General features: G+C 48.1%; 2 long non-coding RNA genes across 4 annotated transcripts in view; both read right to left on the bottom strand.

Moving 5' to 3' along the window:
* Positions 1 to 539: 539 nt before the first annotated feature.
* LOC129145792 (uncharacterized) lies at positions 540 to 9,884 on the bottom strand. Its single transcript, XR_008551852.1, has 3 exons — positions 9,675 to 9,884; positions 7,506 to 7,601; positions 540 to 832 (listed from the first exon to the last, which is right to left on the bottom strand). It is a non-coding gene; the product is annotated as an uncharacterized LOC129145792 (long non-coding RNA).
* A 2,519-nt stretch (positions 9,885 to 12,403) lies between these two features.
* LOC129145791 (uncharacterized) overlaps positions 12,404 to 21,153 on the bottom strand; it is a 34,061-nt gene continuing 25,311 nt past the window's right edge. For 2 of the 3 annotated variants that reach the window (XR_008551849.1, XR_008551850.1), the window contains exons 4-10: positions 18,712 to 18,816; positions 18,548 to 18,621; positions 18,082 to 18,468; positions 16,560 to 16,926; positions 16,330 to 16,477; positions 15,810 to 15,950; positions 12,404 to 12,850 (exon numbers count right to left, since the gene is read on the bottom strand). This is a non-coding gene — a long non-coding RNA (uncharacterized LOC129145791). The remainder of the gene's footprint in view (positions 12,851 to 15,809; positions 15,951 to 16,329; positions 16,478 to 16,559; positions 16,927 to 18,081; positions 18,469 to 18,547; positions 18,622 to 18,711; positions 18,817 to 21,153) is intronic. The other variant, XR_008551851.1, reaches the window with a different exon arrangement.

Raw genomic sequence — 21,153 nt, 5'->3', positions numbered from 1 at the left:
CTGCCTTCTGAGGTGATAGGCCGGGGCTGCAGATATCTCTTTTCCTTTCCTTCCACCTAGATGCTCCGGGCAGATGCGCCAGCCCCTGGGTCTTTGGCTCCTGGTCTCCATGTGGGTCTATCCATCATTAGCCAAGGTCAAGTCGCAGGTGCCTCCTATCATTTTTCAATTATGGGTGGCCCCTGGGCCAGTACCATAAAGTGGGCTCTGCTCGGCTCATATTAATTAAATATCACAGGCTCCGGGGAAGGAGCCAGGGAGGGAGGCTTGGCAGCTGGCCTCTCTGGAACAGCAGCTACTTCTGGAGTATTCATTCATTCATTTTACAGATATTTGGTAAACCTTGCATGTGTGTGTGCCAGGCACCATGCTAGTCTCAGGCAGCCAGCAGCAAAAGAGAGAAACATAGATCATGTGCAATCATGCATGTGCACCATTGGAAGGTCCCCAAACTCTAGACCTGGGGGCGATAACCTGAGTAGGAGAGCCCCCAACCTCAGGAGCCAGAAATAGAAGATTCTGGGTAGGGGACACAGGAGACTTGCCTTCCCTTTTGATTGCAATAAGCATCCACAATGAAGGCAGTCTGGCCAGGGCAGGGGGCGTCACACCAAGAGTAAGGAGACCTGACTTCTGAGCCTCTGTGACTTTGGAGTTCTCTGGACACTTCCTACCATTGTTCTGAAAAAATATGAGCTAGTCCAAGCTGAGTTCTCACCATGCATCAACAGCTGAGCAGGCGTGCATCTCATGGAGTCACTGCCACCAGCCTGCTGGAGTCCTCTCTCTCAAAGCTGAAGTAACGAGGGCTCAAAGAAGGGGCACCGCTGGCCTGCAAAGTCACAGTGAGAGTGAGTCTGTTTCGCTTCTCTGGATTCCCACAGTTGGAGCCTGCCTGCTTCTCCACCCCTTCCTTCCTCCCAATGTGACATTGGCCACATACACCTCCTGCCAAGCCCCCAAGCGTGGCTTACCAAACACATGGTGGGGGGACACTGGCAAGTAACTTCAGAGAGGGCATCCACAAACATGTCTCAGGACAGTAATTACCAAGTCCAGGGTGGTGCTCAGACCGAATGCCAGACACACACTTGCTCACTTAATTCTCCCAGCAGCCAGTGATCTGGGTGTACTTTGCCCACTTGCGGTTTACACCCAGGATCAGAAACAGGAAGTCACTTTCCTAAGTTTCCCCGGATTGCAGGGGACAGAATGGCAGCCCCAGCCCCCCACCTCCATGACTCTGAAGTTCTGGTTCTTTCTACCACACTCTTCAAGGGAAAGATCTGGGGGTGAAACCAGGATAGTGAAGGGAAATGATAGCGCAGCTAGCTAACCAGCATACTTTAAAGAGAGCCTCCCCAAATGGTGAGGTCATGAGGGGAAAGGTGTCTCAGGTCCCATCCTGGGCTTTCCAAGGTTTAGGATCCCAGAAATACCCTGGCAAGCCTAATAGAAAAGTCAGGGAAACAGCTGAAGCCCCGTCCACCCAGTATCCCTCACCAAATCATGTATGGGTAGCAACTGGAAATTGTAATTAACATGTACTGGGTGCCAGGCACTGCTCTACATATTTCACTTGTGTTGAGTTCATCTTCAAAATCCCCCATCCCTGTTTTTCAGACAAGGAAACTGAAGCACAGAGAGATTATACAATTGTTCATAATTCCATGGTCACACTGCTGGGATATGGCAGCATCTGCCCCCTGACTCTTGGTATTGGAGCCCAAAGCCTTAAATTACAAGAAATATCAGCTTCACAGATGCATACCAGTAGGGAATTAGCTGAGTAAATTAACTGGAATACTATACAGGCATCAAAAATACTTGCAGTCATTAACATATAGAAAAATGCAGGATAAAAAAGTCAGACACAAAATCACACACTGTCTTGTTTCAGTTGCATGTAAAAATGCCACAGAAAGACTGGAAGGGAATATTCAAAAATAAGCTCATCATCCATCCACTATCCACCATCCATCCATCCATCCATCCATTAACCCACCGACCCACCCATTCATCCATCTATCCACCCATCTATCTGTCCATCCATCCATCCATCCATTCATCCACCATTCATCCATCCTCTATCCACTCATCCATCCCCACTCATGCATTCACCAATCTATCCATCCCTCCCTTCACCCACCCCCCACATCCATCCATTCATCCATATATCCATCCATTCAGCAAGTACTTATTGATACTTCTTTGTATCTACTGCCCTTGGGGTGACCACTGGGGCCTAAGGTAAATGAATCACATAGGTGTGTTCTCAGTCACTCTGGAGAAATGTGCCTAGAGAGACAGACTGCGACCAAGCATATAGCTTCACATACAGATAGCTGGTGGCCACGGCGACACATGCGGTGTAGGACACAGGCGAAGGCATCAAATGGCAGGTACATCCTTAAAGTTGAGTGGGAAGGTGGGTGGGGAGGGCACACAGGAGAAAGTGCTGTTTAGGCTGTACCCTGGAGAGAATGTAGGAGTCATTTTGGAGTCGAGAGGAGAGAGGGAAATGCTGCAGACAGAGGAACAGCAATGTTCCAGGGCCCTGGGAGGGGAGAAGTTGAGCCCATTCGGGGGGCCAGAGGGAAAGCCAGCAGTACAGGAGGGGGATCATGTTGCCTGGGGTCTGAAATCCGTGGTAATTCTATCTTCCTGTCTTTGGAATGAGCATGTATATCTTCAGTGATGAGGAAAAAGGTTTAAAGAGGGTTAAAATAAAGAATGATGCTTCCTGGGAAAGACATAGAAAATCCAGGAAAGATTGTCATTACAGAAGAGTCTGAGGCCAGAGACGGAGTTGGGGAGGCGAAGACCTGGCCCCTGTCGACCTCCCTGCTCCATCCTCCTTCCTTGCAGGGCCTTCCTCTGGGGGCTTTGAGCAGGGAAAACGGGGAGGGGGGAGTTGGAAGAGTCTGGCATGTGGAATAGATATTAATGTCGCAGAAGGGGGAGCTGGGGGGAGGGCAGACTATTAAAATTCTGTAGTCCTGAAAAATACATAAGTCTAAAATAAGACTAATGAGACATTTACTGGTGTGGTTGCCTTGCATTAATGACCCTGCTGAGGATAAGATCGCAGAAGGCTTTCAATGTAATTACCAGGCTAATGATTAGCTGTGACATCACTGGAGACTAGAACGCAGACCTTGTTTTGGATTGCTTTCAAAGTCAGCACGCTGCTGACCGCCTCACTGCCTGAGCAATCTGGGGGTACCTACACCCCACCCCCTGCACCCTTGTCCTGCTTGCTTCGGCTGTGGCTTCTAGCCAATACCCCCACCAGCACCGGCACCATCACTGTGCTCCCTCCTCAGCCCCCCACCCAGGCTCGCATTCCTGGACATTTTAAGAAGGCCTCTGGGACCACGAAATTCAAGCAGCAATTTGTCAGCACCAGTGGGGGCTGGGGGTGGAATGCCTAGACAAGTGGGAGCTACAAGGATGTCCAGGAAGAATCTTTAATGAACAAGTGATGCATTAACTGATGAATGCTTTCAAAACCCTCTGCCCCAGGAGACATGAGCACAACACAGCAGGCAGCAGATAATGCTTCGTCTCAGAAAGTCATTGGCTCTGAGCCCATCCAGCTCGCCCATTTGAACAGATGGGGAATGCTGAGGCTCAGAGAAGAGAACCAGCTCCCTGAACATCACCCAGCAAGCCTTAGATTCTCCATGTGGATAATAGGAAAATAAAAGTGGAGAATGACAATCTTATCCTTCTGGAATCCACAGCTCTCTACACTGGGAATTGCATCTGCTGTCATCAAAACCCAGGCATTCTTATTAGCTATTGACCTTTGATTAGGACTGGGATGGGGCTCAGGCCTCCCAGCGTGGGACTAGGCAGATCAGTCTGCTGGTGGGATGGAAGAGCTGAGAAAGATTCTCTGAGACCAGCTGTGCTGTGGCTGCAAGGCTGGCCCTTTATTTCACAGATGCCAGAGTCAGGGCAAGGAGAAAGTACAGCAGGCCTGCCAACCAAGCTCCATCCCCTGTCGTTTCCTTGTACCCTGGACCACAAAGGGGAAAACTGGATTCCCCACCACCACCACCACTGTCTATGTGGATTTGGCACCTTCTCCCCACATTTGTACATTTCTGTGGGTTCTCTCCAGATCCTCCAATTTCTTCCCACATCCCAAAGACAGGCAGTTCAGTTCATGGGAGGGTCTCGCCATCCTGCAGAGGGCGTATGGGTGCATGTGTGAAAGCCATTGATGGACGGGTGTCCTGTCCAGGATTGGTTTGCACCTTGCACACCAAGCTGCATGGATAGGCACTGAGCACCCTCAGCCCTAAACTGGAACAAGCTGTTTGGAAAATGAATCAAGGGAGCGAGGGAGGAATACAAATTGTTGTTTTCTATGAGAAGCATTTGGGGTCATTGTTTAGATGCTTGGTGATGTTAGTGTGACCAGAAATACACCATAGGAACTTACCTTTTGTTTATATCAATTAGCCTGTGGTCAAATCACCTTCATTATACATCTTTTTGCTTCAAATCACAATTTCTAAGAACCTATTGGTGACGTTAAATGAGTATTCACTGTACAAAAACATGGTCTTCAGACCACGAACACTAGGAACACGTAGCTCTTCCTGAGGAGCAGCATGTCCTGTATTGAGAATCTGTGGAGATCTGGTTGAAGGCAACCTCAAGGCAGGCGATGATGGAGCCCAAATCCTGGAGGAGGAGCAGATGATCCAGGGCAAGAACTGGTTGGAGTAAGTGCATCTGAAGCGAGACTCTACAGGATAGGGTATTTTGGGCTCTTCTTGTGCATGAGTTTGGCACAAGGCCATGAACAGTGCCTTCAAAGAGCCATTTAGACATAGACAATAAGTTTGCAATAAAACAGTTCCCTGAGCACAGAGGACCAGAGCAATGGGGCATCGGACAGGAGGGAAGAGGAGAACGGAGAAGCTGGGCGTAGAGAAACTCATTCAGAGAACCCCCTGCAGCAAACACTGAAGCAGCCCCAGAGAGCTGGGTGCATAATGGTGCGTAATAAATATGTTTCATTCCCAAGTTCCCAGAAGCTCATATTCTTGAATCTGCCCCTCCTATCCGAGGCTTGTATCTGTCGTTCGTGCACATCCCTTGCACATCTGGAAGAGCAGAAGGGTGGAGAGAGGAAATCAAACTGGACAGAGTCCTTCTCCCACCAAATCACAGAGGAAGAAACTGCAGTCCGGGCCGGGACATGACTGGCCCAAGTTCCCACTCAAGCAACCATCGCCCTCCCAGCCCACAGCCCCTCCATTGCACATTTCAATTCCTTCCTTCCTGTGTTTCAGTTTTAGTAATTCCAAGATGACAAGTTTAACTGGTGCTTCCGCTCCAGCTAAATTAGAAAAGGAGGAGATGTCTTAAGCAGCCATTATAGTCGCACACTCCGTGGCTCTGTTTGGGGGAACACACAATAATAAGATCAAGAGGAGGGTAGGAGAGAACTGGTTTCCCTGGAGACTTGAATGTCAGGACTCAACAGAGAGGCTGCGAGGTCAGAGATGGAGCCAAGACCAAACAGACCCCAGAACCTCTCGCACCAGGCTCACAGAGGCTGAAGGCAGCCCCTTCTCTGAGCCTAGGTCAGATCCAGGTTTGCCAGTCATCTTGGGTGGCACCTTCTGCCTCCTCCACCCACCACCTGACACACCTCCTGCTCCCACTCAGCCCCCTAGACCATCTCAGTGTGTCAAAGCCAGAGATACTCTCAGCCGTTGTGTCCTGATTCTCTGCCTCTGCAGGCAGGGGCGTGAGTTCTAAGGTGACTTAGGTTTGGGGACTTGGCTGCCTGGGCCTCGCGTGTCTTAGCCTTAAAATGGCCGTAGCAACTATTTCAGATGCTGGGGCTAGGGGCTGTGCCAGGTGAAACTGGGGGGGTCTCTCCCAGGAGCTGTGATTTCTTTTCTCAATTTGCTTAGGTCTATCTGCCCCCACTTGGCGTCTCCGCTCCCAAGTTAACCAGGCATGTAGTCCGGAAGGCAATGGCGGTACAGAAGGCATGGCTTCCCTTTGATTTCAAGCAGTCTGAGCATTTACAAGCTGTGGCATCTTGGATAAATGGCTTCATCTGTCCAACTGCTTGTCTCCACCTGAGGATTAGGTATAACAAAGGGGCCATCTTGAGGCGTGCTCCCTGGAAGGGGAACGTAAGACTGGCACCAGGGCCAGGATAAGTATGTCATCCAAGTGCCCAAGGCACAAAGTTTAAGGGACCCCTCAGTCTCAGGCTCATACACATGCAAGGTCAGCCTTGGAGAGTGAGTGTGTCCATGAACTTTGTACCCTGGGCACCAGACTTGCCTTACCCTTGTTCCTAAGCTCCTGATGAGAGCTCTTATGCAAGATTAATTGCAGGAGCTGTCTAAGGAAAACTCCTACGGATGGACAGGGGGAGCTAGAACGGGCAGAAGCAGCCAAGTAGTGGAGGTCCAGTCTGCCTTGGAGCATAAATGGCACCAAGATACTGCCCCACGGGAAGCCAGGGGAGCTCCCATAAGAAGAAGTCATCATTGGCTACAGTCCGGCGCTGCGTGTAACTGACTCACCAGCGATTCTGAGCTTCAGAAAGGCGGGCAGTTGTGAGTGGTAAACAGGACCAGCAATGTTTACTACAAGTACTTACTCCACAGAGTAGCTGCAAGTTTTAAAGAAGGGGGCTGTGCATTCGGCACATTTGTTTCAATAGTACATGGGTTCCCAACAAAGGGTAGTTAATATCGCCCTGGACGAAACTTCAAGCTCCGGGGAAGCAGATTCCATCTCAGTCTTCTCTGTTCTAGTCCCAGAGCCTGCTCAGAGTTGGGCACACAGTAGGTGCTCTTTCATTTACCAAATGAAAGTATCATTTTTCCTGGACACCATCGTTACCATTATTTGGGCCAAATCTGACTGAGGCTGCAAAGTTATGCCAGATGGATTCAATTACTCTTTCCAAATTTGAACTAGCAAGATGCTTCCAGGGAGAAAATCTTACATTTTGCTTTTGGCCGTTTGGTCTTTTGCTTTTGAATTCCCAGTGGATGGATGCTTGAGGTAACTTCTCAGGCGTGCAAGCCCTGGGGTGAGCAGCCTGCTCTGGCATCTTCTTGCTCTCTCTGGTTAAAGCATCTGCAGATCCTTGGCATTCTTCCCCCTGCACGCATCCCAAAAACCAGACTCCTGTGAAGGTCATGGTAACCTTGGGCGCTTGCTCCAGAATGTGAGTGTCCTTGGCTCCCAATTCTGACCTGAGTCTCCTGACCTCTGTCGATATTCCACGTAGACTAGTTTCATGATGGGTAGAGGTTCTCCTTTCATATTTTGGGATGCAAATCTTAAGCTATAGGTCCAGAATGTTAGGTCAGGGAATCTGTATTAAATTGCTGTCTTTGGGACAAATTAAGCCCAGGTGCCACTCTTCTGCTGTGTGACTGCAGGCAAATTTCGTCACCTCTCTGGGCCACAGTTTCCTTACCCAAATAATATAGAATGGTCATACTTACCTCACCAAGTTGCAGTGAGGATTTGGTGAAATACCTCAGGAAAGGAGTATTCGGTCAGTAACTCCCATTTATAGACTTCAGCGACTCCTTGTTCCTCTATAATGAAGTCAAAGCATTTACAATGCCCACGAGGTCACACCTGGTCTGGCTTCTGCTTATATCTCAGCTTTATCTGAGCCCTATCTCTCTATATACAAAATATCCTGGCCTCCTTTTTTGTGGTTCACAAACTCCTAATACTCTGCTGCCTCAAGGCTCCCATGTACATTTTTTCTGTTATCCAACCCATTATACACATGCACACTCTACCAAATTAGCCACAATTCAACTTTTGAAGCTCATTCTAAAGGTCACCTCCTCCAGGCAGTCCTCCATAACCTCTACCTAAACCATTATAGGCTCTTCCTCACCACTTTCTGTTCTCTTTCATTAACTTTTTATAAAACTGGCATAATAACCTGCTTAGGTCTATCTTCCCCCACCAGACTCTGCATTCCATGAAGGCAGCACTAGATGTTGAGCCCTGTACCCCCAGTGCCTGGCACCGTAGGTACCAAGTAAACACATGATGAATGAATGACTGGTACCCCTGCAGCTCACCTCAAGTAGGTACCCATGTTATCTCTTTCCCACTTGTTCAATGGGTTCTGGTCATCATAATTACAAACAGATGCTGCCCCCTTCCAAGTCACCCACCTTTAGTTGCCTGCTGTTTGGATATTATATATTTTCAAAGCATTACCCTGTGTAATGTGCATTCTTGCCACCCCCAGCAACTTAATCTTCCCCTCCCCAATGTCCATTGGCATAATCAACAGGGGCCTGCCCAGAACCTGCCAAGCTTGTTGGCTCAACAAGAGATTTATTCCTTCCCAGCACAGCTCAGACTAGTCCGGGCTCAGCTAGGATTCTCCCCGCCTTTGCAACCCTCACCTTGTGCTTGCACGAGCACACGTTCCAATGAGCTTTTTGTGGAGCAATAGGGGGAACTGGTTGGCCTTTGCCATATATAGTCAATTAACCCTAGAGAGTTTTAGGGCCTCAGCATCATTGGATCAAGAAATCTGTTTCCCCAATCACATTTAGAATATGACCCTTATTTGGAAGTTTAAATATCAGCCCTGGGAGCAGACAGTTTGCAATTTGAGTGGATAATTTACCTCTTTGATCATCAGTTTTTTCATTCATAAAAAGGGATATTAGTGGGATAATGTCATAAAGTTGCACTCACATTCAATGTGTAATTTAAAAAGCAAGAACAGAACCATCTATACCCATGGAGGTGAGAGCAGCCTAACATAGAGTGTCTCCTCCCACCCCAGTTCAAGCCTCTAATTGCTTCTAGTTCCAATCACACATACCTCGCAGGTAGAAACACTCACTGCTGCCCTGCTCACCTGATTCTGTCCTTGTCAATTACTCCTGAGCTCCAGTCACATAAAACTGTTCACTGATCCTAGGACCTACCACCTTTGCACATGCTGTTCCTGCTGCCTGGATTTCCCTTCACCCTATTCTCTGCCTAGAAGACATAGACTCATTCTTCAAAGCCTATAGCTAAAACTACCACTGGTTTCTAGTTTTCCCTGCTGCTGTCCCTTCCAAACAGACATCATTTCCCATGTGTCCCTGTAGAATCTCAAAAAAAGTTTTATTATAGCACTTTTTGCACTGCACCACTGTGACCTGTCTCTTCCACAAATGGTAAACCCCGGGGGAGAGGTCCCTGTTCATCTTCAGTTCCCAAATGCCCAAGCCAGTGTGCCCAGCATGTGACAGAAATGTAATCTATGTTTGAATGAATTATTCTTTGTGTCCCCAAAGCTTAACACCCAGACTGGTGCATACTAGTTACCTAATGAATGTTTGTGGAAATAATTCATTAATATCCACTTACTCTATAGCCCCGGAGCCTAGTGTCTGAATGAATGGATTGTGCTCCATATGCCTGGCACTCAACATGCTGCCTGGGCCGTGACAAATACCAAGAAAAAGCTTGCATGTTTAAGCCCTGAATGCCTGGCATAGTGTCTAGATAACAACTTAAATCACGAAATCTTCCCTTCCCTGACTTCCACTGGCATAATCGACAGGGGCCTGCCCAGAATCTGCCAAGCTTTATATTAATGTTGACTCAGTGACATATTTGCAAGAAAATACCTTGCTCACCTGAAGATGCAATGCAGCATCAGGCCAGCAGAGGGTGGAGATGGAGGAGGAGCTCTGCTCCACTTGTTAATTCAGGGACCCAGGATACTGATGGCTCTGCCAGTTTCAACAGGTAGCCCTGTGGGATCACCCTGGGTGTTGACTCCCAGAGCTGGCAGGCTGAGGAAACAGCAGAGGGAGGTCACATGGAGGAAGATTTTATGAGCCAGGCCAGAGTCACCCACCTCACTTGTGCCCACATTCTGTTGACTAGAATTAGTTTAGTTACTTTAGTTATGTGGCCACTCCTGTCTATAAAGGAGGCTGGGGAAGGTAGCCTAGCGGTGGCTCAGAAAGAAGAGAAATGGGCTTGATGTTTAACAGCCCAACAAACTAGTCCATCATCAATAAGTATTTGAATGAATAATGTGAGTAATAAGTTTTTCTCTATCTGGATTTCAGCATAATGTTTTCACATAGTGTATGTTCATTAGGCAGTTGAAACAATTCATCTCTGTATCCTCAAAGCTTGACATAGTGTCTGGCATGGAGATGGTGCCCAGGAATAGATGGAAGAAAGACAAGATGGAGGGAAGGAGGGATGCAGGGAGGGAGGGCAGCATCTTTCTACAATCCCAGATCATAACAGAATTCTTGGTATAAATTCAGTGCTTAGGAAACTGTTACCTCTACAAACAAGGCCAATGGGCCATTCCCACCGCCTCTTGCCATCCTGGCCTTTAGATCCTGACTGTTGTGACCTCTGGGGTCTCTCCTTGGCCCTGAACCTTAGGTCCACATCAGCCCTTTCACTCATTATGCCCTGCAGAGTGACCTGGCCAAAGTCCAGCTTCTGAGCAGGAGCGAGGGTACCCCATGTTTCCCAGGTGTTGTGTGTGCTACAGCTCCGAGCAGGAGCAGAGGAGGGGAGGGGGTGGGGAAATAGAGTAGGGTTTTCGATTCAAGGTCTGCTCCCTGCTTGAGTGATCAACATCATTTCCATACTATAATTACATTGCCCAATCCTCTCCTGATTTTACTGCTATCTTGTAAGCCGTCCCGGTTGTGAGTAATTTAAAGCTATATGAGATGTCAGACTCCGTGAAACAATCACCCCTCAAAGAAATATGGCCCTAGATCATAATTGATAAGTCCCATTAGGCAATGGAGCCTCTTATTTCCTATTTGGTCTCTTCTGAGATGGCCTTGTTGATTCGCCTAATATAGACTGTGTCCCCAGCATTGCTGCAGGGAGAAGATTCACCCAGTCTTGGGGAACAAGGGCTTGGGGCTCAGGCTGAGAGCAGGAAAAAAAATGAGGCTGGGGTTAAAACGTGATGGGGCTCTGGCCAGACCAAGTGCACCCTTATTGGTTTTCTTCCACAGTCTGTCTGATTTGTCTGGTATCGGGAACTCCTCTAAGGAGAGTTTGTACTACTGGAATTTAGATCACAAGGGGTCACAATATCTGTTCCCATGAAGTTTGATTAGGGTAAAAGGAAAGGAGAACCATCTGGCTATGAGCCCAGGCGTGCTTCCCAAGGGATGCCGAGAGCCCTACAGGTGTTCCAGAAGCGCCATTCATCTTTTCAAAGGCACCCCTATCCCGCCCCTGCCTCCCATCCCCTGCCCCAAATCCTGCTGTCCCCTTTCACCAGACTCTCTCCCCTAGGCCTGGCACTTCCATTGAACTGGGATGTGTTAAAATAACTGTGCTCTTCAAAATTTTGTGCTTTTGAAAAATTTAGGACCCGTTTGCTCAAACATCTTCCCCCATAGTCCATCCTTCACCTGCCTTCCTCATTTCCAGCGCTCATGCAGCTAAGGCCGCTCCTGCCGAACAGGAAAGCCTGCTACAATGAAGGGGCAAAGACACTGAACTGGAAACCAAACACTGGGGTTCTAGGTCCTATGCTATCAACCTGCTGAGTTGCTTTAAGCAAGTCCCTTCCCCTTCTGAGTCTCAGTCTCCCCATCTTAAAATGAGGATCTAGTCTAGAACTTTTTCAATTACTTGCCAGCATTTAAAAATCAGGAGATGCCTCATAAAAGAGTTGTGTCACTCCTCTCATAAATTCTGATTACTCCTGTGTCACTCCTCATAAATTCTGAATTTCTGAATTCCCAGATGACTTCTAACAGCTGAAACTGAGGGTAAGCTGCCCACTTTAGATGGGGCATGAACCCTCCAGTTAGCCACAATCCCCACCACTCCCTATTGCCTAAAGTTTGTCTTTTTTATGTTATCAACTGACCCTTGTAGGCTTAAGTGTTTGTGATTTCTGGGTATGTATCCTCCACTCCAGTTTCACCAATCCATGACAAACTCACTCCACAGAAGCAAATGGCTGATTACGTGATACTTATCACCTGTAACTATGTCTCGCTGCACTAATTAACCCTGCGTGGGGGCAGTTCAGCAGCATGATGAGACCATTAAACTGGATAATTAGAGGTAAGTCCTACCAGGTAAGTCCTACCATGTCCCAAATGGGCAGGCGCCCATTCGTCTGAGGATACACTGATACCAGCACCCTGGCTCTCCATCTTGTTATTACCACCCAAGCCCGATTCTCTGCTGCTTCTGTTCTCTGCCTGATTGATTTGTTTGTAATTCTGTCATTCCTGTGATCAGGCCAGGAGTGTGGGGGGAATGGGGCTGGGGTGGGTGATTCTTCACTGGCAAGACATGTCAAAACTGCCTGTCTATCTTTTGGGTGCAACCGCTGTTTCCCAAACGCCATCGTCCATGTTGCTGTAAAGAATGACGGATCTGATATCATATATTACTGTTGTGCACTTGCGTTTTTGATATCTGTTTTTCCTTCCAAAATTTGCTGAGTGATTGAGAGCCCGTGGTTGCTTTTTTGAGATGCATCATAAGGCCTCCTTCATGAACAACTTGGCCAGGCAATGTGGATCATCAGAGATAAGGGAAAATTGTCAAGTCCCTCCAAGCTGTTTCTCGCTGGCGTCTCTTTACGAGTTCCCCCCACTGCGTCTCTCCAGGAGTCCATGGTTGTCGAGAGGAGATTGGTTGGTAAAGGCAGTTTAAAGCTCCTATAATTAGCTGGCATGGTACAATTTGGAGCCCATTGTGCGTTCTCTTCATGCCAAGCACTGTGCTAGGAACTGAGGTGCAGAAGGAAGAAAGCAAAGTCTCGACTCTTGGGGAGCTCAGATTCTAGTGGATGAGACTATTGAAAGAAAGAGATGAAACAGTTGGTGATGATAAGCATTGGGGGGAAATTCTGAGAAAAGGAGGATGAGAGCAGTGGCTATTTTAAATTAGGACTCTGCAGGAAGTGGCATTTAAACAGAGATCTGGAAGGAAGTGTCGGTACAGGCATGCATATACGCGCAGGAACAGCTTTCTGGGCAGAGGGAACAGCAAGTGCCAAGGTCTGGCAGCTAGAACATGCTTGGCACATTTGAGAACTAGAAAGGCCTCTGTGGTTGCAGTGAGAGAAGAATGGAGGTGGCTTTTCCCATCTCCTGCTCCTCCCGCCAACTACGGTCTTCAGTTGTCACGTGAGGTTCTGTGTTCATCATGGGTCTGCACAGTAACAGGACCAGTAGGACAGGTAGATAAATATATAAATCTAGGTCTTATTAACAGATTTATTCCAAGGTCTTGGCTCATGTGATTCTGGGGGCCACAGTCCAAAATCTTAGGGATCTTAGGGCTATCAGTGTGGAAGAGAGCAGGCAGGAGCAGATTCTGCCGTCCAGGTCTTTCAATTGATTGAATGGGGCCTTCCCAGACTACCAGACTACTTCCCAGACTACTACTAAATAAAGGATAACTACCTTTATTTACCATCAGTTGATGGTAGATGTTAACCAACCACCTCTACAAAATACCTTCCCAGAAGTAGATTAGGGCTTGATTGAAAAGCTGGGTGCCAGGGAAATCCCTGGTGGCCAGGGGTTAAATCTCAGCACTGTCACTGCTGTGGCTGAAGTTCGATCCCGGCCAGGTTGCTGAACTACAAGGCACAGCAGACCTCTCCTGTCATGCCTGCTGCTCCCCTCAGCAGTGTATTTTAGTCAGTCTGCCTGTTCTGCTCCCCACTCTATCTCTGGTGAATCCTCTCACCCCCCACCTCTGGCCTATACCCCAGTTCTTCTATGCATAAATAAATATTTAAAAAGAAAAGAAAAAGGAAAGCTGCATGCCAGAGTCTAGCATGTATGCACACATATGACTCCCTATTGCAGGCTTTTTGGGCCCCCCGCCATCACCCACCCCGTGCTACAGTGCTCCCCTGAGAACATGTCCAAATACATCTCCTACCCCCACTGCCAGCATGGTGTTCGGCCTTGAGAAGGCACTAAAGAGATGTTATTCTGTTAGATAGCTTAAATATTTTTAGAGGGACTGGAGATTAGATTACCAATGAAAATATACAATTGCAATGTCCATATCTGGAATGAAAGATGTTTGAATTTCAGCAAGAGGTGCTTAGTGTGGGGATCCAAGCCAGTAACGTAGGAAGTAAGTACAGGCAATGGTTGCCTTTTATTCTCATTCAGAACAGCCATGTGGACCCCTTAGATCACTGCCAGTGTCACTGTTAGCAGGGTAAACTCCCTAATAGCTGGGGTTGGGGGAACCTAGTCATCTGAACATCACAATCTTTTCTGTGGATAAGGAGTGTGAGACCCAGAGAGGGAGAGGGAGCTCCCCAGGGACACTCAATAGGGAGCTGACACAGAGTCTGGCCTGTAATCCAAATCTCCTGCTGTGTCCCCCCAGTTCCCACCAGCCCTCAGAGACAGTCTGTGACCCTCTGTCATCCTCTCATGCTGCAAGCTTTTCATAGAGCTGAACAGCACCAGGCTGGGCCAGGGCCTGAGAGGGCTGTGATATCCTTAAAGATGGCATTCCTGAACATAACCCCCTGCCCACCTTCTACCTAGTAAGATCTGGGGAGAAGGACCACCAAGGGTTGTCTGTGCAGTGTCCCAGGTGCGTCTCCCCGGCTCCCGCAGCTCCCTGCAGCTCCGTCTCCCTGACAGTCCCCACAGCACCATCTCCCCAGCTCCACCTCACCCCATTACCTGCACTGGGCACTTGCTATTAAATTAATACTACTATACCAGCTCTGGCCTTGGTAGCTCTTGCTTCAACACCCTGTAAACTTCAGGAAGGAAATCCAGACTCCATAGCATGGCATTCAAAAGCTCCCATTATGAGTCCCCAGTTTGTCCTCCAGCCTTGCCCCAACCCCCAGACTCCTGCACCCAGTTCAGTGTCAGGTCCCAGCTGATGGAGGGTGCATGTTTCCTGTATGACCTGACCTTCCCACCTCCCACATTTGCTCAAAGTCCCCTCTACCGAAAAGGGCTGCTGTCTGCAGTCAAACATGTTTTATGGGCCTCCCCAGTGGCGCAGCAGTTGAGCACTGGGTTGTGAAGCTGCCCGCAGCCTCTGCAGTGCTGGTTCGATCCCCAGCTGCTCCCCGGCCACCGGAGGAGGGTCCCCCATGGCACGCAGACCTCTCCTGCCACCCACTGCTCCCCTCAGCAGTGTACTTCGGTCCTTCTGCCTGCTCTGCTCCCCGCTCTGGCTCTGGTGAATTCTCTCACCCTCCCACGCTTCTGACTGTACCCAGTGCTTGTATAAATAAATAAATAAATCTTTAAAAAAAAAAACACACATTTGAGAACATTCCTCCCTGCAATAAGAAAAAGAAAAATTAAATGCACTTCATTTAAAGTAAGAGCATCTGCCCTAGGAGAGCAAGAAGACAGACCGCCCCACAGAGGGTATATCTCTCAACAGTGTGTGCCATGCACCACGGAAGCCTTCCAGCCAACAGGAAAAAGGTAGACAACCCGAGAGGAGGGAAAAAAAAAAACACTTCCCCAAAGGATGAGCAAACAGTCAATAAACATATGAAAATGTGCTTGACTACATTAATCACAGAGGCGAGCAGATTAAAACTACAATGTAAAACCACCTCATCCCCACAGGATGAAAGGAAATGGAGTAAAATGAAAATGACAGATATGCCGAGAGTTAGCAAGGTTCGTGCCTCCAATGCGTGCACGCTTGTGGTGCAGGTGCGAATGAGTGCACCCCCTTTGGAGGCCTGTTTGGCAGCTCCACCAAGAGCCCTTCGACCCGGCATGTTCACCCTGACATCTTACCCAACAGAAATGCGTGCGTCTGTTCACCAAAAGACTCATACCCAGAAGAATGTCATAGCGCCCGGTTGGCCAAAAATGGAAGTGTCTCGAGTCTCCAGCAATAGCAGAATGAGCAAAAAATAATGTTCACACACTGGGATCCTGCATAGCAATGGGGATAAATGAGATACAATTATACTTAACATGGATGAATCACGCAAACATGATCTGAAGCAAGAGAAGCCAGACTCGCAAGAGGGCATGTGTCTGTAGAAACAGGCAGAAGGAACCCACGTTGCCTGGAGTTGGGGGTGGTGGGTGACGACCTGGGGGTGGTTGGAAGGATCCTTGGGAGCTGCCAGATCCTGTTTCTCAATCAGGCTGCTGGTTTCATGGGAGCATTTATCTCGGTGAAAATGTTATCAAGCATTTGTTTGATATATTTAAATAAGAAGTTCAAAGAAATCCCACCTGCCTTCTAAGTCCAGAGCAAATCCTCCCCTGACCAAAAAAACTACACCCCCTTCCTATTTTATTTCACCTCTCTATATCTTCCTCAGGCCGTCAGGGAACCTCCAGTGTGGGTCTATGTCACCTGCCATTTTGTTGAGCCCCATAGGCCAGGGGCTGCATTTGGGAGACTGAGTTATCTCATCCACCCTCTGACCCAGGCTGCAGCGGACTCGGTGCTGGAAAAAAGCACATACTGAATCAATTAAGGGGTGCAGAGTGGGGAGCAGAAACACAGACAAACCTGTGCTTCAGCCCTACCTCAGGGCCTTTGCACACGCTGTGTCCACTTGCAAGCATCTCCCCTGATGTCCTGTTGGCTCAATCCATTCCCCCTTCCTCCACATCTCTGCTCAAAGTCACTCCATAAATGAAGGGGGGAAGGGGATAATGGAGGATCATTGACAGCCTTAACCCCAAGTCTTCAAGCTCACAGTTCCAGCCAGCTCCTCTCTTCCTCCTCCAAGTCATTGTCCACACGTCAGCCATCCAGAGGCTCTTCCTAGAGTACAAATATGACCATGTCGCTCCTTTGCTTAAGAGGCTTCGATGACTCCCCAATGACTTCAGGAGTCACAAAGTCAGTCAGCAAGTACTGATTGGATCCTATTGTGCGGCAAACAATGTGCTGGGGAGGAAATGAAAAAATAAAAACATTCTGGTGAGAAATTCAAAAAGACATTCTCCCTGTCCTCGAGGAATTTTTGGTCTAGTGAGAGCCAAACACCAGCAACTTGACTGAGCTCCCGATGCTCCCCGCTGAGCCCCGCCTCACTCGCCACCTCCCCCCACCCAGTCTGCACCCTCGACAGCAGCACACCGGCCCCCGCACGCCTCTGAGGCTGCCCACGTGCTGTTTACACCAGCACGGCACTGCCCACGCTGTCTCCTCTCGTCACTTGGCCAATATCTACGTCTCACTCAAGCTCCACTTTCTCTTGGAAGCTCTCTTGACCTTGGCTGGGTCAGGGGCCCTTTGGGGACCCCACGAGTCCCTGCTTCCTCTGTCACAACACTGGTCACTCTGGTCCATAATGGGCCTTTGTCCTAATAGCCCGCAGTTCCCTCAGTCACATGGGACTGGTTGTTCACGTCCCGCGGCTAGGGCTTTGCAGTGTGGCTTAGAGTGGACTTAAAGAACGTTCTACAAGGAAGGGAGGGAGGGGGGCAAATGAGGGAGGGAGGAGATAATAGTACCCTCAGTACCCCAAATCTTTTGACTTCCCAACCTGCCATGGTCCCTAAATCTTGACCATTAGGAAAAAGAAATGAATGAAGTTTCTACTGACATTCTTAAATCTGAAAATTGACAAGTTACCAGCAAGGTTTATTTTTTTTCTCATTGTCTCCCTATTTTTTATGTTTCCTCTTCCAATGCTTTATTTATCTCTGTCTATTTAATGATGATACAACTCACATCCCCCTTTTATCTTGCCCTTAAACTTCTGAATTTTTAATCGAGCAATGTAAACTTAATTTTTTTTTTTTTTGGTCTACCAGATATAAAAGGTCTTCGGCCCTGACAGGAAAATGAGTGATGAATTATGCAGGCAACAAGCGCCAATCTGACTTCTGTGATGTGTTGGGTTATAATTGCACAAACTACGGAGTCCCGAGATCCGGGAAATGTGGTTTTACACATTCTCAGATATCTTTACCAAGCGGGGAACAGCAGATTTCACAAGGAGAGAGAAACAGGAAAACTGGACTGCTTTTCCAGAAACAGCCTGGGTTGGATGCCCATCTCCTCCTGGCCCTCAGCGTGCACATTCGGCTCCCTCACCCGCTCTTGGCAGGAGGCTCTGGTGTCAGCTCGCGCCGAGAAATAAGGTCTGGTGCCTTCCCAGAATGATGGCCATTTATCAGGCATGACACGCGGTGACTCCGGGGACTGGAAATGGGATGTGGCATCTCCTCTCTGAGGTGGGGAGAGCCGGAGCCCTCCTGCAGCACGGGCACCCTGAGTAACACGATGGAGTACGTTTCCTCAGTGCTTCATTCCACTCATGTTTATTAAAAGCCTATTTCTTCCGCGCGTGACTTATGCGGGCGGACATCCCCATGATGGAGACAGACGCCAGCCCAGCGTTCAGCTTTCATGGGGCATATGCTGTGTGTTAGAGACAGAGCGTAGGACAAACTGGGTGTAGTTCCCATGGTTTGGTAAACGCTGAAAGGAACAAAATAGTGTGAAGATGGGGCCTGGGCTGGGTGTCACCTGTCTGGGCAGAGTGGGCAGGCAGGCTTACCTGTGGAGGTGAGGGCTGCGCTGTGTGAAGGGGCGAGCAAGTTCCAAGCAGGGGAAACTCCCAGTATGGAGGCCCTGAGATGGGATTGAAATTGGAGCATTTTCAGGACAGAAAAATGAGCCAAGTGATGAGAGCACAATGAGGAAGGGCCATTTCTTACCAACCTAACAGTGAAGCTCAGCTCGTAGACATCACACCTTTTCCTCAGTAGGTGGAGAAAGCATCTTCTGTGGTTACCTGGGAGTTCCTGAGTGTCAGAGCCTGTGGGACTGTAGCGGTGAATCACCTCAGCAGTGAAACCGACCACACAGTGTTTTCACTGAACTGTCGAAAGCTCGGGGACACTGACTTATCAAAGCATTGGAATCAGTGAACAGCACAGTTTCTAAATCACCTCTGTCCTTATGACTGTAGTAAACCCTAGTCCTCGCCCTATGAGACGGGCCTCTTTGCTCACGTTACCTATAAGAAGGCAGGTGTCAGTCACCTGGCACACCTGAGTCCATGTGACTAGTAAGTGGTGATGCTGTAATCAGGGTCCACGTGTCCCAGTGTCTCATGTTCCCTTCTGTTTCAAGATCCCCAAATTGGACCTCCCTAGTGGCCCAAGGGTTTAGGGCTCAGCACCATGAAGCTATCTGCAGCCTCTGCAGCACGAGTTCGATCCCCGGCCGGGGAGGTACCCACATGGTACAGCAGACCTCTCCTGGCCCACCCACTGCTCTCTTCAGCAGTGTATTTCACTCAGTCTGCCTGTTGTGTTCCCCATTCTGTCTCTAGTGAATCCTCTCACCCCCCACACTTCTGGCCTACACCCCAGTTCTTGAATGCATAAATAAATAAATCTTTTAAAAAAACAAGCTCCCAAATCTGTGAGCCTTATCCTATAAAAGGAAAAGTTCCATATTAGAAATAAGAACAGTAGTATTTTAGTCCCAGCTCTGTCCTTCTTGAACTATGTGATCCTGTCTTTCTCCAAAGCACTTTCATCATCTCTATTGATAGTGACTGCCTATAATATTGAAGAGATTAATAAGCATTAATACCTATTAATAGGATTAATTGTACTAATCCCTCGGCACAATACCTGAGACCATGACCACAAAAAACTATTAGAATTCCATGGCCAAGAGCAAAGTTAGATTGATTTGAGATTAAGTCTCAACTGCCCATTACTTGCTGGATGACTTAAGCAAATACTTTGAGCCTCATTCCTTCATATGTTAAATAATTTAAGTAATATATGTAGAGTTATGCATATGTTTATAATAACAAATATAAAGTCATTGTAAGAATCATGTGAGATAATGCATGTAAACTACCTGTTATGTAATAAAAGTTTAAAAAAGTAATATCTCCATCATCATCCCTGCTGCCATCATCATCACTGTCTGTCGTTTTCACCATCAGCACTCACAGAATTAAGTGCTATCTAAGCAACAAGCACCATCCAGATGCAAAACAAATCTTTATTTTTTACTGAATTTCCTTGCTCACTATCAACTCCTCTCTCACACTTAGTACAATACCGGGGAGACACTTGACTGTGAACCCTTATATCCACTTATTCCTTTATTCAGCCAATTTTTGTTAAGAATTTTCTATGGGGCCTCCCCTGGTGGCGCAGCAGTTGAGCTCTGGGCTGTGAAGATGCCCGCAGCCTCTGCAGTGCCGGTTCGATCCCCGGCCGCTTGGCGAGGGTCCCACACGGCACGCAGACCTCTCCTGCCGCGCCCGCTGCTCCCCTCAGCAGTGTACTTCATAGGTCTGCCTGTTCTGTTCCCCTCTCTGGCTCTGGTGAATTCTCTCACCCTCCCGCGCTTCTGACTGTACCCAGTGCTTGTACAAATAAATAAATAAATCTTTAAAAATAATAATAATAATAATTTTCTATGTGCCAAGCGCTGAGGCAAGTGACAGGGACCCGCTGAGGATAAACGTGGACATTGTCCTTGCCCTCATGAAGCTCATAGGCTGGAGGGAGACCCCAAGAGTAAACAATTAAACCAACAAATCAATACCCTAATTACAGGTTTCTGTGTTATTTAATTACAGAGGGTGATTAATGGCTGGACTGAGAGGAACTGTTCAGAATGTGTCGTGCCTTGGAGGTGACAGGCACACCAAGTTCTTAAATCAACAAAACATTGGCAGGTTGTCAAACAGCCTCTCCCTGGGGTAGGACAAGGTCTGTATTAGAAACCAGTGAATCCCGATTTGGCTTTGGAGCCTTTTTTGCCACATTCACAAAACCCAAATTAGAAGAACCCATTTGCCTTGCTCTGGCGCTGATGGGGGAAGAAAGGAAGGAAAGAATGGAGCGCATCCTTGCTGCTGGGCGTGTGCTCATCATTTAACGTTATTAACCCATTTAGACAGAAAGGCACTGACGTGCCAGGCAAGGAAGCCACCAGGATCACGTAGCAGGGACAGCCAGAGGAGGGCGCACATGCAGGTCTGCTGACTTAGGGGTCCAGAGTGTGACCACCACGTACTTCAGCCTTCCTTGCCTGAAGGTCTTGGATACTTAAGGCAAGGATGGCTTAAAAAGGGAAGCTTGCATTAAAAAAAAAAAAATACAAGTGTTTTCTTCTCCTGAGCTAGAG

This window comes from Talpa occidentalis, unplaced genomic scaffold (assembly GCF_014898055.3).
Source record: "Talpa occidentalis isolate TD23 unplaced genomic scaffold, MPIMG_talOcc4v2.1 talOcc4.14, whole genome shotgun sequence".
Taxonomy (NCBI): Eukaryota; Metazoa; Chordata; class Mammalia; order Eulipotyphla; family Talpidae; genus Talpa; species Talpa occidentalis.
The sequence above is the reverse complement of the archived record's forward strand: the minus strand, read 5'-3'. Positions and strand labels throughout refer to the sequence as shown.